Source organism: Grampus griseus (assembly GCF_964374135.1).
Source record: "Grampus griseus genome assembly, chromosome: X".
NCBI lineage: Eukaryota > Metazoa > Chordata > Mammalia > Artiodactyla > Delphinidae > Grampus > Grampus griseus.
The window spans coordinates 34113331-34125999 of NC_138999.1; positions in this window are offsets into that span (position 1 = coordinate 34113331).

Consider the following 12669-nt stretch of genomic DNA (forward strand, 5'->3'; position numbering starts at 1 on the left):
GCCTCCCCTTTGAGGCTGGTGTCTTTGATTTCTTGACAGATTAGCGGCACACAGAAGCGAAGCCTGCGTAAGAGGCTGGAGTGAAAGGACCAGCTCTCCACATGACACACGCCTGTAGTACACTGTGACTGGCAGGTAAGGGGAAAAGCTATTTGCAGAGCCCAGCAAGCGAGACGCTAGTTCTGAAGAGCCTGCACGGCCTAAAAATAACACAAAGGGTGGGAGGGGGAGAAAGGAAACTTTAGCATGGAATATTTAAAAAAAATTAAAAATAGAAAAGCTTTGGTAAATGAGAGTCGCCAGTTGCTGTGCCGCTCACCACCTACAGGGCTTTTAGGATTCCCAGCAGACAGCCAGTAGCCGGCGTGACAGGAACAGTGAAATTATTTCGGGGAACGGAGTCAGGCCACCAATGGATGGTGGAAGCAAGTGCGGAGAGACAAAAGTGCCACGTGGCGGGCTGAACTGCTTGGGATTGACGATAAGCCGGTCTGGGAATTAATGAGATCCAATAGATGTGGGGGTTTGCCTCCAATTTGATGAACCACTTTGTCAGGCTTGCTTAACCTCGGTCTCAAATCAGTGGAATTGTAAGTCGGCAATAGGACTCTGATTCTGCTCCTCTTCTCGTTAGGATGCTAGGATGCCGCCTTAGATCTTGCACTGCCTCCTCTGCCTTCTCCCCTCCCCGCCCCTCCCCTCCCTCCAGCCTCTTCATTCATTCTGAGCTCCAGCAGATAAATGATTTGGTTTAGTTTCATCCTGATTGTCTTTCTTGGGAAATGCATGGATTAGCAAGGTAAACGAATGTCCTCCCCATGAATGAGTTGCCCTGATCAAGGACCTCATAGGTAGATAGACCTGGCCCAGCATGAACAAGATACGAGGGGACCAAAGCTGTCGTGTGTTAACAGAGTCCAGGTTTACCTTGTACCTCTGTCCAGTTCTAGGAGAAAAATGGCACCTGAAAAAAGACCAGAATTGTACAGAGGAGGAAACCGGATTTCTGCTCTCTAAGGAGTTCAGTAATTCAACCCATGGTGGGGGGCAGGGGGGCAGGTGGGAGGGGTTGGAAAAGGGGACACATGCTTTTAAAAAGACACTTCCATGAGGAGGCCCAGAGTGGAAATTCAGACTGCAGGCTCTAGAGACAATCTGATTTATTTTCCAGTTCCCATATAAGAGATGAAGCAGAGAGGCCCCTCGGTAAATGTTGGCTGATTTCAAATAAATGAGTGATGAGCTGAGCTGGCATTCATGCCAAACTCTGGGACTTACCATCAAGGTGGTTGCATTTGACTAGAGTTTTTTTTCAGTGAGGGGTGCAGTGAACTGTCTTAGGGTACTCTGAGGACTGGCTGATTATCACCCCAGCAGTGCCTGAGTCACACATTCCCAGATCTCAAATTACCAACTGCATGCCAGGGGTCAGGGCCAGCTCCACACAGGGAGACAGTTGGCAGGGCCTCTGTGTCAGCAGCGTGGGGCAAACATGACCTTAAGCTGCCCTCACAGTTCAGCCCCATTCCGCTCAGCTCTTGAGCACGGTTATCAGGCCTGTGTGTATATGAAAGCCCCTCCTCCCATGAATGAATTCAGTTGACAGGTATTAAAGATTGCTGAATCTCCATGGCACTCTCTGAGGATTTCAGAAGGCTCCATATCATGGATATTCTTAAGATGTAAAATGCTGTATCATGTAAGATGCATCAAAAGCCACTAGGGGTGTACTAGGAGACACTTACATAAACAGATAAACTGGGCAAAAAAATGGTCTCTTATGGAGTTGATAGTTTAGGCCTTACAGGGTTAAAATTAGCAACCTGGGCTTAGAGTGGAAGACACTTTCACAGGTCTTTCCATGGTACCACATGACAGTTCCTTTTCATGACTGGATATTCATGATTTCAAAAGCAGCAGTGGGAGGAAGATGAGGGAAGAGAATGTTATTGAGCATCTTTTGTATGCTTTGCATGGGGCCAGGTACTTCGTATACATGAGCATATCTAATTCTTAATGTTCCCTTGAGGCGGGTATAAAAGCTAGATTTTGCAGTAAAGGAAACAAAGATTCAAAGAAGTGGCTAGACCAGCACACTGATTTTTGGCATATGCATTCGACTATAAAGACTATAGTTAGTCTACATTACCACACACCAGACTGCCAACCAGATTAGCCCAGAGGGCTCAGTAGATAGGCCAGAGCTGCTCTGGTCAACTGCCAGAGGACAAAGGTACTGAGTTATGAGATGGGAGGTATCACCATGGCCTTGATACATAATAGAAGCCTGCACATTCCTTCTTTGGTGAGCAGTGAAGCCATAGCAAAACTAAAAATAGAAAAGTTACTATTAAAGAATAACAAATTATAAAACCTAAGACATGAAACAGTGTTTGCCTCATCCTAAGGCCCTAGCTGCTGTTTCCATCCTTCTTCAATTCACCTACTAAATGATGACAGTTTGCTCCAATATTGAAGGAGCTCCTATAATCTTTGCAGAATGGCTGAATGAGAAAAACAAACTTGTTTTCAAGAGTCTCAGAGTTCAAAACAAGGACCAGTAGGTGGGAATTAAAAGAAGGTAGCTTCAAAGCTAACAGGAAGAACTTTCTAGCAAATGGATCCGTGTGACTATGGGATGGGTTGCTTTGGAATGAGCTAAGTTCTCTGCCTTGGACATGCTTAAACAGAGGTTTGGAAATACCTTGTAGATTTGGCATTGGCTAAATGGCCACAAAGGTCTCTGAGAGCCTTTAAGGATCTGAGAATCCATGACATATGGTACCAATTTTCAGTTTGAAACAAATTTCACTCTTATCTGAGTCAACTCTGGTCTACTCTTCGGTGCCAAAAAAAGGGTTTGGGGGGTAAGACCCAAGCCAAAGGAGTATGTGTGGTTCTACTTGAGGCATGGGAGATTTAAAGGGAAGAGTGGATGGTTGTCACAGGTGGCAGGGCTGTCCGAGTCCTTTGCAGGTAGTGACTTCTGCTTACTGAGGGTGGCCCAGGTGAGGGCAGCTAAGACTGGAGCTAGAGAAGGAGTCGATATTGTGTGGGAGGCCAGGTCATTGCCTTTAGGGTCTCTTCTAATCAAAGAATCTATGGTTTTTTAATGAGGAGCCATTTAGGAACAGGAGCTCTGCTCCCTGCCAGCTTTTCCAGGTGAGGGAAACCTTCGCACTTTTGGCCAAAGCAATGCATCTAACAAAGCGAACTATACACCAGTCCTGTAATTTAGCGATCCACTTCTGGGTATATAGCCAATAGAATATATCTGGGCTTTTATATTCTCCAAAAGACATCATTAAGAACGTTCATAGCAGCTTTATTCATAATGTCCCCAAGCTAGAAACAACTTACAATGTACATCAGCAGTAAAATGGGCAAGAAAACTGTACTGTATTCATACAGTGGGACACCATGCAGCAATGAAAAAGTGGTGGCTCCAGATACATGCAACGCTGATGTGTCTCATAGACATAGATTGGGTGAAAGAAGTTAGACGTCAACAACACAGACTGTAGGGCTTCCCTGGTGGCGCAGTGGTTGAGAGTCCGCCTGCCGATGCAGGGGACGCGGGTTCGTGCCCCGGTCCGGGAACAGCCCACATGCCGCGGAGCGGCTGGGCCCGTGAGCCATGGCCGCTGAGCCTGCGCGTCCGGAGCCTGTGCTCTGCAACGGGAGAGGCCACAGCGGTGAGAGGCCCGCGTACCGCAAAAAAGAAAAAAAAAATACAGACTGTATAATTTCATATATATGAAGTCCCAACATAGGCAAAAAAATTATAGTGAGAGAAGTCTGAACAGTAGTTATCTTTGGCAGGGTTAGGGGTGGTAATTAAATAAGATGGAGAATGAAGACATTTTGGGGATAGATAGCTGGAAATGTTCTATATCTTAATCTGATGGTGAATGGGTACAAAAATTCATGTAACTGTGATCTTTCCATTTTGCTTTATATAAGTGCCCTCTCTCTCAATATATAGATATAGATAAGATATAGATATAGATGAGATATAGATATAGATATATCTGGAAAAGAAAAAAAAGAGAGCAGTTTCTTTCCCATGGAGACTCGGTTATATTCTGGATTCTTTTGGCATTCCATGTTAAAGGAAAATATCCAATCTTGTGGCTTTGGTATACTGATCCTTGAACAAAAGGAAGTATTGGGGCTTCCCTGGTGGTGCAGTGGTTAAGAATCTGCCTGCCAATGCAGGGGACATGGGTTCGAGCCCTGGTCCGGGAAGATCCCACATGCCGTGGAGCAACTAAGCCCGTGCACCACACTACTGAGCCTGCACTCTAGAGCCCGCGAGCCACAACTACTGAGCCAGCATGCCACAATTACTGAAGCCCGTGTGCCTAGAGCCCCTGCTCTGCAACAAGAGAAGCCACAGCAATGAGAGGCCCGCACACCACGACCACGAGTAGCCCCGACTCGCCGCAACTAGAGAAAGCCCGTGCGGAGCAACGAAGACCCAGTGCAGCCAAAAATAAGTAAGTAAATAAATAAATAAAATTTAAAAAAAGATTATTCACTAAAACATTAAAAAAGAAAGGGAAGTATTGGACTGGTACTCTTGTAACCACTAATTATGGAAGATAATATAATGTTATTACACAGATTTCAAAATGCTTTGAATCAAATTTTGGCTCCTAGACTTGGGTTTTACTCCTAGGTCCACCACTAACTTGCTGTGTGTACTCAATGTTTTTATCTTTGGAAGACTCAGTATTCTTGTGAATAAAATGGTGAGTCATTCAATAAATATTTATCAAATGCCTACCATGGGCAAGGGTAGACGTGTGGGAGAAACAGATAAATCAGACTCAGAGTTGAGAGACTCAACTGAGACACTTCATGTAAAATCACATTATAAAGAGAAAGAGTTACAGCAACGTAAGAATTTATTAAGACATGACAATTATGGTGAATGCCTGATTCAATGCAATAAGGTAATTCTTTACCCCAGGAAAGTAATACTTTTGCCAAAGTATTATTCTCAGCCTTCTGTGTATGCAAACATTTGCATCTAACTGGAAAATTTACTGAGATTTTTCAAGCTCAGCAGCACCTTTAGATGTTAATGTGATGTGAATTGAGAAAGATTTTACATAGAGTTTAGTGTGTTGGGTATAATAGAATTGCTCAACATTTGGAAACGAAGTGTGTTTTGTGTCTAGTTGCCTTTCCATGTTCTGGAGAGCTACAGAATGCATAAGTAAGTCACAAAGACAAAAAGCAAGTATAATATGATACCATTTATATAGAATTCAAAAAGGTGCAAAAAATGCTATCCATTGTCTCAGAATGCATGCAAGCACGTCAGTGATATAACCATACCTGCCTGTAAGCAGTAGACAATTACAGGAGAGCCATGTCTTAGATTACGTTCCCCTCCAACAGAGCCTGAGACCAGGACTTGGGTGCAGGGCATTTACTGAGGGGCGATCCCAGGGAGTAGGAGTGAAGGAGCAGGGAGGGTGAGACAAGAAAAGGGGGAAAGCCAGGAAAGGGTGTGTTATTGAGGTCACTGCTTTAGGGAAAAGGGCTCAACCCCACCTCTGAGAATTGTCTGTCCTAAGGGCATTTATACAATGCTCTGTCCCCCTGGGTTGATGGTTCTCCTGGGGGTGCTAATTCCCCCATGCATTTGTGATGTGCCTGTGAGGGTTGAGTGCACTCTTGAGGGTTTGGAGGAAAGCCTTGGAGTAAAGAAACAGAGACTCGAGGTGGGCCCTGGAAGTGGGATACTGCCAGTATGGCTGACGGCTGAAGCCAGAAGTGGGCTGAGGGCATGCTATTTTAAGTTCTTACCCCTGGGAAAAGAGGGGAAGGAATGGGATGAGAAAGGGATATACAGGGAACTTCAACTGGCTCTTTGATGTGTTATTTCTTAAGAAAATACGGCAAAATGTGAGTCTTCCAAAAAGCTGGATGGTAGGTGTACGGGTGCTCATTATATTATTCTTGATACTTTTCTGTATTCTTGAACTATTTCAAAAAAAAATTGGGTTGCATCAGCATTAATTTGTTTCAGGGGAGCTCTGATTGAATAATTACGCAGAGCAATAATGTGTCAAATAGTAATATAATTTACCACTAGTTCTTAAATTAAGTTAATGTACCTAAGTATAATTTTGATGGAACTTGACTAACAAAATATTGAGTTTTATCCAAAATGTCATGGTCTAATTTTTATTCTAGTTGAGAGATCTCACTTGATAAACTTTTGATTGTATTTCCAGTTGTCTTACCAGGGCACTTTGTAAACGGGGTGATTTATCCATTTTCTGGTTGGGAAAATCACAACTCAGAGGAATTTAGTAATTCATTCAAGATCATTCAGCAGCAGAAAGGCAGGAGAATAATGCAGGAGCTCTGCCCTTTTGATTGCGATTCCCTCCTTGTTTTACCCAAGTCTTTGCAAAATGATCAACAGAGTCATCTAGGTGGTGTGGGCACAGTGGTGTGGGCACTGTGTAATTGGAGTATACACGTATGTGATTCGGTCAACACAAGGGTGTTTGGTGGGGATGAGCATAGGGATTACAGTCTCCGCATTCAAGCGTTTTATAAGTTAGTGAAGATATGGACAAGCATAGCTGTATCATCTCTCTCAAGTGTGAGGACTGTTGACTGGGCGTCCACTGTGCACAGGAGCTGTTGTTAGCATTGCTCGTTTCCAGACTATCCCAAGGTTACCAAGTTCCTCTTAACCTTTCCTTAGCTTTGTGTACACTGTGTTTTGTCCCCTGGGTCCACAGCACCTTGTCCAAGGGCAATTTGTTTGTAGCAGGAGGTGTTCTGAGGAGCAAGCAAACTCAAACCCCAACTGCAATAACAACCGCAAAACCCAGTACAGCCCAGCCTTGAGGAGACCCGTTGTAAGGCCTTCATGGCTCCACTCGAGTCAAACACTTCAAGTGGTTGAACTAGGAACGTGGACTCAGAACCTTCTTTTCTGGAAGGAACTTGATCGGCTGTTTAAATGGTCACTGGGTAATACTGCATAATAACAGCTGCACACCTCTGGGCTTTTTGACACTTATCACTGATAGAAAATGCCACTTGCACCCCTTGATTTACAGAAAAAAAAACCGGTGCGCAATTACAGCTGAGGGGTTTGTTTTTCTTTCTGCCTCTTCTAACTGAATGGCATCTTAATTGAGGCATTCTTGTGGCACAAAGGGGAGTGGCTTGGCCTCCTCTGTATACTTTCTAGACCTGTCACTGAACTCGCAAATGATTAAATATCCCCTTCAATCCTGGCCCCCTGAGAGCCGCACCCTAATTTCCCAAGCTGCTCTCCGACAGTTGGCAATCCCAGCCTTCCATTTGGTCTTTGAGTTGTCAGGGTAGGCAGTGTCAGAACTGGGGAGCTCAGAGTTACAACAGAAAAACCAAGCTCACTGACAGCAGTACGTTCCCCAGTGGCTCCAGTGGGGACCCAGTTGGAGGAAGCTGTGTACCCTCGATGTCTCCGTCACTTCCCGCTGTTGACGTGGCACCATACTGTTTTGATTTTTTTTCCCCCTACTTCGCTGGCTATGCCTTCTGCTTCCTCGGTGTTCCTCAGTCCTCTCTGGCAAAAATTCTCAACGAGGAATATACGAGTCCTGTGACAGATACTGTTGGTGCCCTAGCTGTGTCTTCTGGCTCTCAAACCATTAGCGGCAATCTAATGGTTTCTTACTGTAAGCATCTGCACCCTCTCTGCCTGAGGGTGTTCTCTAGCCACTGAACCAAGTTGTTCTTAGTCCCACAGGGGGTGGGACAGGGTGGAGAATGGGTACTAGGTGACTAGATAGGCCGGAGAGTTAATGCCCCTGGGGCGATCCTCAATCCATGAGAGATGGGAGATGATAGACAAACTCCCCAGCTTCCTTGCTGGGTGGGTGGGACAATTCTAGGTTGTGTCCCTCAGGGTTTCTCAGAGGGGCTCCAGCAAGATTGAGCCCCAGTTGGCCACCTCCCATTAATGTACCTTTATTGGCTTTTCTCCCTTCCCTGCTCATTTCTCTACTCCCTCTCCAAGTTTCCTGAGATCACCTCCCAAATGAACCTCTTGAACCAACATCTTTGTCCCAGGGTCTGCTGGTAGAGGAACCCAAACTACGACAAGTTCCTGAAATTTTATGCAAATTTTTGTTTGGAGTTGTGACTATTAAGGGCCTTCATCAACTTTTCGAAAGGGTCTATGACCCTAAAGAGGCCAAGAACCAACACCTAACCCTTCTTCTCGAGATCGGCTCATCCACTCCTGATATCCAGTCACAAAGAACCAGGTGCTTTCTGTATATATCCCACTGCAGGTCTCACAAGTACCTCACACTTACATGTCAGTTGTGGATGCTGTGCTATGCTGCCCAGCACCCCTGCTAGGACAGAAGGACCTACCTCCTCAGCTGCTGGGAAGGTTGTTAGCTGACGGTTCAGCTGTCAACCCTCTCCAGGAATTGCCTTCAGCTGAAGGGAGCCATACCACCCAAGGTTCCATGCTGTCCCCCAGGGTAATCTGCATCCAGTGGCTGGGTGATGTGGGTGGACAGGGGCCTGGATCCCTTGTCCCAACTTAGGACAACTCTTGCAGGGCTCTCCCACCTCCAGGGCCCCCCCATGAGTTTGGCTGAGGCCTTTGTGGAGACTTCATCACAGTCCAAGTTCCTTCCCTTTCTACCAACAAGGGTCAATCCTGAGAGCACTTTCCAATAGACTTCCTGCATTCCAATTTCCAAATAAGAGTCTGATTCCTAGGGACCCAGACCTGTGATAACCCAGGAAACATCTCTGTGTCCTCTCTTTCCTTATCCATCCCTATATGATCAATCACTCACTCAATCAAAACTTGAGTCTTATTGAATGTGACTTTGGAACATCTCTTGAGTGCACCCATGTTCTCCCACTCCATTCCGATGACCTCTTTCCAGTTATGGCCTGGATGTCTGAGACAGCCTCCTAACTGCTCCCAGACTCTCATTTTGCCCCTCTCAAACAAAGCCATCTTTCTAAAGAGTAAATCTGGTCTCATCACTATAACCTTTCAATGGTTCACTATTACCCTGAAGATCAAGTTCTTAATGGGACTTACACTTTTATGACCTCCATCCCTATGGGCCCCTCCAGCCTCACTTCTCCCCGTGACCTGTCATATATGCGCTGCGCTCCAGCCAAACTAGACTGCTTGCTGTTTCCCAAGTTCACCACAACTTGGGGCCTTGGTTCAGACTCCTCCCCCACTTACAGTTTTGTTTTCCCAACCCCACCCAACATACATGCACACACACAGGCACATACCAATGTTGCTCCTTCTTAGAAGATTTCTCTGATCCCAGTGCCCCTCCCAGGGGCCTCCACAGCCCAACTTTGGTATTCTACAATTGGTGCATGTCTTAGGTTGGAATTCCCAGAAGTAAATCCTGAAGTAAGGATTCCTGGGAAAGCAACTTACTAGGAAGTGTTTCTGGGAATAACCAGTAGGGAATTGGGGAAGCAGGAGATAGAGCAAAGGAAGCTGAGCCAGGGTGAATTATTACGTCAAGTCCTCCAGAGGGTGGGTAAGATGATTCTAGTACCAATTCCAATGTGTGGTTTTCCCCCCACACCACCAAGCAGTCCTCCAGCACCAGCTGAAGGTCCTACAGTTCAACTCTATTCCAAAACTATCTACCTGGAGGTAGCATCAGATCCCACAGGTTAAGGGCTCAGCCCTGCAAGACTGTCCAGACTTAAGGTGCCAATTGCAAGTCCAGGTTGTCACCTGTGCTTCTGATAACTGGCTATAAATCGGAGATTCTCACAACCCTCTCCTTGGGTTCAATTAATTTGCTAGAGCAGCTCCCAGAACTCAGAAACATCTTACTTACTAGATCACCAGTTTATGATAAAAGGCTATAACTCAGGAACAGCCAGATGGAAGAGAGGCATAGGGCAAGGTGTGGGGAAAGGGCACAGAGCTTCCATGCCCTCTCTGGGCTCACCACTCTCCCCACATCTCCACGTGTTCACCAGCCCAGAAGCTTTCCAAACCCTGTCCTTTTGGGTGTTCATAGGGGCTTTGTTACACAGGCATGAGTGATTAAATCTCCAGCCCTTTCCCCCTTCTCAGAGATCCAGGGGCTGGGAATGAAAGTTCTAACCCTCCACTCACAGGGTTCATTCCCCTGGCAACTAGCCCCCATCCTTAGGAGCCTTCTAAAAGTCACCTCATTGCACAGCAAAGGAAACCATAAACAAGATGAAAAACAAGATGAAAAGACAACCCTAGAATGGGAGAAAATATTTGCAAATGAAGCAACTGACAAAGGATTAATCTCCAAAATATACAAACAGCTCATGCAGCTCAATATCAAAAAAACAAAAGACCCAATCCAAACATGGGCAGAAGACCTAAATAGACACTTCGCCAAAGAAGACATGCAAATGGCCAACAAATACACGAAAAGTGCTCAACATCACTAATTATTAGAGAAATGCAAATCAAACCTACAATGAGGTATCACCTCACACCATCAGAATGGCCATCATTAAAAAATCTACAAACAATAAATGCTGGAGAGGGTGTGGAGAAAAGGGAACCCTCCTGCACTGGTGGTGGGAATGTAAATTGATACAGCCACTATGGAGAACAGTATGAAGGTTCCTTAAAAAACTAAAAACAGAACTACCATATGACCCAGCAAGCCCACTCCTGGGCATATACCCAGAGAAAACCGTAATTCAAAAAGACACATGCACCCCTATGTTCATTGCAGTACTATTTATGATAGCCAGGACATGGAAGCAACCTAAATGCCCATCAACAGACGAATGGATAAAGAAGATGTGGCACATATATACAATGGAATATTACTCAGCCATAAAAAGGAATGAAATTGGGTCATTTGTAGAGACGTAGATGGACCTAGAGACTGTCATACAGAGTGAAGTAAGTCAGAAAGAGAAAAACAAATATCATATATTAATGCATATATGTGGAATCTAGAAAAATGGTACAGATGAACTGGTTTGCAAGGCAGAAATAGAGACACAGATGTAGAGAACAAACATATGGACACCAAAGGGGGAAGCAGGGGGTGGTGGTGGCGGGATGAATTGGGAGGTTGCCATATGTACACTATTGATACTATGTATAAAATAGCTAACTAATGAGAACCTACTGTATAGCTCAGGGAGCTCTACTCAGTGCTCTGTGGTGACCTAAATGGGAAGGAAATCCAAAAAAGAGGGTATATATGTATACGTATAGCTGATTCACTTTGCTGCACAGTAGAAACCAACTCAACATTGTAAAGAAATTATACTCCAATAAAAATTATTTTAAAAGTCACCTCATTAACATAACGAAAGACAAATTCTAAGGGCTTTAGGAGCTCTGTGCCAGAAATGAGAACAAAGACCAAATATTTATTTCTTATTATAAATCACAATATCACAGTAGGTGACTTTGGCTTGGTCCTGGAGGGGAGCTCTGGACACAGTGAAGACCACAGCTCAATACTGTCCCAAACAGGGGATGAGGAAGCTGGAGTAATTATATTTATCAATACTTTATACTTACGGAATATTTATACACCCCTCAGTCATTGGTTAAGGGGACGGGAGAGGAAAGTTCCCAGGTAGTTCTAGCCTTCTTTGATGCAGGCAAATCTGGCTCCAGCAGCCTGGGGGAAGTCCTTTTACAAAGGGGCATGGATGATCTCTGTAGGCTGAAAGTACCTTTAGAGCAGGCATACACAGAACTGGCAAAGAGGTCCAAGGGCATGAGGTAAAGCGGTCCAAGGGACAGAGACTGGCAGCATCTGCTATGGGGCTCTTACCTCACTGGGCTGTAATGGCCTGTTAACTACCTGTAGCCCCCTGCCCCACCCCGCCAGGCAGTGAGCTCCTTGCTCTCAGGGCCTATGTGTTCACCATGGTTGGCCTAGCACATAGCAGGTGCTCACTAGATGGTTGTTGAATGAGCGAATGAGTGGATGAATGACTAAACGGGTGGCTGAATAACATCTATCTCTGAGGGAGCTTCTGCAGTGAGAGCAGCAGCACATAGGTACAGTTTTCCTGCATTTGGAAATAATTTATCCTTCTTGTGAGAGAAATGTGCTTATGTACTTAGACAAAGAAGATCTTTTTTTGCAGGGACCCGGGAGGAATGAGATTTATGTTCCATGCCGACCACATGTTTCACAGAAGTCTCACTTTCCCAGCTAGAGAGGTGTGGTGCCAGCAGGCAGCAGGAGTGTCAGGCCTCACGACGAGAAAGCAGCAGATAGCTCTGGAGGTCTTCAGGTCTCAGGGCAGCCAGGAACCAGGTCTGTCAGCCCTGGAAATAAAGCCACCACACTCATTGTTGCACTTAACAATGAGGGTGAAAGGAGTTAATTTCCTTGCCCCGCACCTCACAGACTGGCTGAAGCTCTCCGAGTGACAAGTGGCAGGGCCGGGTTCTCATTCACGATTGGAAACTCTCACCTTTTCCCCTCCCTGCCCCATCACTAACTGCCACCCATTCGCCGAACCTCTTTCCTTGTCCTCTGAATTTCCTGTCCTTTCTCCAAACACCTTTTTTCAGTATTTTTTTTCAAAATCAACTTTACTGAGGAGTAATAAATATGAAGAAAAATGTGCCAATTTTAAACATCCAGTTAGTCAGATTTATATACTCAC